This window comes from Myotis lucifugus, unplaced genomic scaffold, assembly GCF_000147115.1.
Source record: "Myotis lucifugus unplaced genomic scaffold, Myoluc2.0 scaffold_426, whole genome shotgun sequence".
Classification (NCBI taxonomy): Eukaryota; Metazoa; Chordata; class Mammalia; order Chiroptera; family Vespertilionidae; genus Myotis; species Myotis lucifugus.
The window spans coordinates 487-5064 of NW_005871474.1; the positions used below are offsets into that span (position 1 = coordinate 487).

The window sequence follows — 4578 nt, forward strand, 5'->3', positions numbered from 1 at the left end:
CTCTGGGCATATCTGTTTTGAAACATTGTGTCCCCAAGCATCATAATTATTTTTGCCTGAATTACTGGAAAGTTTCCCTCAATAGAAAGTGGTTTCCTCACCCTCACCAGATTGACTCAGTGGATAGAACATCGGTCTGTGGACTGAAGGGTCCTGGATTTGATTCAGGTCAAGAGAGCATGCCTTGGTTTAAGGCTCAATCCGTGGCCCTGTTTGGGTAACGTGCGGGAGACAACCAATCAATGTGAGACATCAATGCTCTCATATCAATGTTTCTCTCTCTCATTCTCTCTTTCTCTCTTCCCCTCTCTTCCACTCTCTCTGAAAATCAATGAAAAAATATCCTCAGGTGAGGATTAACAGAAAAGAAAGAAAGAAAGAAAGAAAGAAAGAAAGAAAGAAAGAAAGAAAGAAAGAAAGAAAGAAAGGAGGGAGGGAGGGAGGGAGGGAGGGAGGGAGGGGGGGAGGGGGGGGAGGGAGGAAGGAAGGGTTCTCCTCAATAACAATAATAGCTATCATTTGTTAAGTTCTCTTCACATAGATTGTATAATTTAGGGTCCCAGCAGAAAGTATATGATATATTCATTTGAGATTTTTAATGAGACTTTTCAAAGACAAGACCATTTGCAAAGTAAGGTTAAGTGAACGAACTAGTAAGGTTGGGCACCTAAAAATTAACAACAAAAGGGAAGTCATTGCTACTGCCACAGGCAGGGAGGAGAAACCGTGTCACCAGACTCAATATGAGAGTTCAAGCCACAAAAGAAGGGCATTTCAGTAAGAGACATAGTCACAGAGTTACATGGTTATCCGAACCTCTCTCACCTCCAAAGACTTCCCACAGAAAAGTTCCAAAAATTATAAAGTTCACAGTCAAAACCTCAGAAGCACTGAAAACCAACAGAAACCTCAACCAGATATCAGTCCCATGGAGACCTCAGACAGTGCTCACTCCAGCAGCACATATACTAAAATTGAAATGATACAGAGAAGATTAGCAAGGCCCCTGCGTAAGGATGACACAACAATTTGTAAAGCGGTCCATATTTAAAAAACAAACAAACAAAAAACCCTCAGACATTTAAGTTATCAAAAGGAGAATGCAAACTAAGTATGTTTCTTATGCTTCATGAATAGTCATTAAAATATGAGCAAGAAACAATAAACCACTAATGTGGAGGCCCGCTCCCAAGGGTCCCGCAGGATAGAGGTGGCATGGGATGAAATACAAAAGACCGGGCTTAGGAGGACTGGCACAATGCACCAGCAACTTTATTTTTTGCACACACTGTTTTATAGCTAAGCTGTAGCTAGTCATGCTTCATAAATCACTACTAGGGCTTGGCCTGTTATAGGGAAGTAGCAGATCGTTACAGGCTGGGCAAGACTGGGCAAGCTTTGTCTAGATCCATCTATGTTTGACAGTTACTATGACAATCAGTTGCTATGACAAATGTCTGCTTGCCTAGATCACAAGAACTGGGGTGTAAGCCAAGTTCATGTCCTTTACATGACTTGGAGTGGGGTCAGGCCTTTCCTGGACCCTCACTGTCTCTTACATCTCCCCCTTCTTTGTGCTTTAGGCGCAGTTCCTGTACAGCGGTTTGCAAGGATAGGAGGATTCCTCCAATGGCTTGGATGTAGACTGGAAGTAGACAAAGCAGAATGGTTATGCATATAAGTATCATAATCCCAGAACCTAATAACGAAGTCCACCGGGTAGAAGAAAACTAACTTTCAATCTCATTAAAAATCTTAGTTGCTACCTCTGTAGGCGGAAGCTCAGGTCCCTTTGCACTCATAGCCTGATTTTCCTCATGCAATTTCAAAGTTATACAATCAATCATTGTTGCTAAGTGCAGTTACTAAAACATAAGTGAATTATATAAAACTATAATTAATCAATAATGCCCCATTACTAAGGTACTTATTAATCAACTTTGCCCCATTGCTCTAGCTACTAATATAAACTTGCCCCGTTTCCTAGTTAGAGGTCAAGTTGTGTAACCTACTATCTACTTGTTGGGCTGTAAGGATAGAGGTTTTTAAAGCAAATCCTGATGTCATAGCAGAAGAGATAATTACCATAGTAGACATAATAAAAGCTATTAAGGAATATACAGAGGAACAGTGGGTACATTCCCGGTGACGGTTTGGTTAAACAATGCTTGAAAATGAGAGTGCCCCAAATGTCCATTAGGCCTCACCCAAGTCCCTTGAGTATAGTCCGAGTCGTTGGTAGTTAAAGGAATTCAGGATTAGTCCAAGTCTGCAGAGTGAAGGTTGGTGGATTAATCATATGAGTCCAGTGAACCTCAGCCAAAGTCACTGGCAAAAGTCCAGTCAAGGCGATCAAAGCCAAAATCAATCCCTAGGAAGAGTTCCGAGTGAATGCTTGGGCTTCCGCATCCAGCCTCTTCAAAGAGCCCCAGGTGAGGAGGGGCCATCTCCGTCTGAAGGGTCTGCCAATGACGCCTCCGCTGGAGCGTGTCCTGCCTCTTCCTCAGAGATCCGATCGAAAACTTGGTCATTGGGGTCTGCATCTGGAACTTAAACACAAGCATACCCTCTTCCCCAAGTTAGCAACTCTATAGTGTTAGGATCTTTCCATCTTACTAAGACAGCCCGATGGTCCATTGTCGATCTGCAGCAGACAAACCCTGCGCGTCCAGATTCAAAAAATTTAAAGTAAATAGTGAATGTTGTAATATTTGGTGAGGAGAGTACGGACCCCCTAGCTCCCCCTTCTTTGTGTTTTTTGGATCTGATTTTTTAGGGAACGATGTGCCCTTTTAACTATGCTTTGTCCTTGGGGATTATAAGGGATTCCAGTAATATGAGTGAAGAATTTACTTTACTAGGATTTAATTGCTTATAAAGATACTGGCTTCTTATGGTAGGCATCTTTATTAATAAAGTTAGTAAATTTAGTAAAGTTTTATGTCTGATTTACGAGGTGTAAATACTGCCTATCTCTAGCCTAATTTAAAATGTAGTAGCGAGGCACTTTTGTTATTTTAAATTATAGCTTAAAATTCTATTGCTGTATTTTAAGAAATTTTAAATAAAATAACTTGTGTTGCCCTTTATTAGAGGCAAAAACTTAAAATATATATTTATTAATTTTTTATTTAATAAAGCTTTTTATGTGATTTTAAGTATATTAAATTGGCTTTATTAAAAAATTCTTTAAGAAGAGAGAATAAACTTTTGAAAACATTTCAGGGCCCATGAAATGTCCCAAAGTTATTCCTTGGTTATAGTTTTGAAATCTAACTTGAAAGACTATTAAATATATATGTGTATATATGATTTAAAGATTATATATTTTTATAATTATTAAGAGATATTAATTATTACATTTGGCTTACTGGCCTGTACTATTTGATTAATTTCCTTTTAATATTTCTCTTCTTCTTCTTATAATTCCTTATTCTTAGAAACTTCAATCCTTTACAGCTAGTATTTCTTAGATTATTAAGAGCAGGTGCTTCCTTCCTTATGCAATTTTTAATATTTCTCTTCTTCTTTTCTGGCTTAAGAGATGGTTGATTATGGTCATGCCTGGGATCTAAACAATCCTGTATTAAATTCCATAAGGAAAATGCATCAACCGAGGTCTTACTTGGCCCAAGGGCTTTATAATGATTGAGCATTTGTTTTCCAATTTTCTGCCACGTTTCTAAGTTAACGGTTCCTTCCTCAGGGAACCACGGGTAGACTTCCTGCATAAAATTTAAAAAACTCTCTAGCTGTGAAGTTGTTACAGGAGCCCCTCTTGCCTGCAGCATGTTCTTTAACATCTGCGCATACAGAGAGCACTCTTTGGTCTCTAATTGCCCCATGTTTTACTCCTAATTAACACAAAATGACTTATTACTTGGTTGATTGCCCCAAAACTTACTTATTACTTGATTGATTGATTGATTGATTGATTGACTCGGCCGACTGTGACTCCGGGGTCCTCACGAAGCCCACCTTCAGTCCCTGTTCCAGGCGCCAATTGTGGAGGCCCGCTCCCAAGGGTCCCGCAGGATAGAGGTGGCGTGGGATGAAATACAAGAGACCGGGCTTAGGAGGACTGGCACAATGCACCAGCAACTTTATTTTTTACACACACTGTTTTATAGCTAAGCTGTAGCTAGTCATGCTTCATAAATCACTACTAGGGCTTGGCCTATTATAGGAAAGTAGCAGATCGTTACAGGCTGGGCAAGACTGGGCAAGCTTTGTCTAGATCCATCTATGTTTGACAGTTACTATGACAATCAGTTGCTATGACAAATGTCTGCTTGCCTAGATCACAAGAACTGGGGTGTAAGCCACGTTCATGTCCTTTACATGACTTGGAGTGGGGTCAGGCCTTTCCTGGACCCTCACTGTCTCTTACACACTAAAAATGATAAATCAAGTTTGAAAATAATCTAAATTGTCAGAAAATATGATGAAGCATAAATAAGAAAAGATTAAGTGACATGGAAGATACAAAGAGGCCGAATATACATATAGTCAGAATTCTAGAAGGATATTATAGAGAGAATGGAAAAAGTAATATTCAAAGAAAATTTCAAAGAAATT

General features: G+C 39.4%; 1 long non-coding RNA gene and 1 other non-coding gene across 2 annotated transcripts; one reads left to right on the forward strand and one right to left on the reverse strand.

Moving 5' to 3' along the window:
• The first annotated feature begins 944 nt into the window (after positions 1 to 944).
• Positions 945 to 1051, forward strand: LOC111823240. The gene has a single exon (XR_002826241.1). It is a non-coding gene; the product is annotated as a U6 spliceosomal RNA (small nuclear RNA).
• Positions 1052 to 1241: 190 nt separating this feature from the next.
• On the reverse strand, positions 1242 to 4082 carry LOC111823235. The gene is made up of 2 exons (XR_002826237.1): positions 3905 to 4082; positions 1242 to 2660 (listed from the first exon to the last, which is right to left on the reverse strand). It is a non-coding gene; the product is annotated as an uncharacterized LOC111823235 (long non-coding RNA).
• Positions 4083 to 4578: the final 496 nt, after the last annotated feature.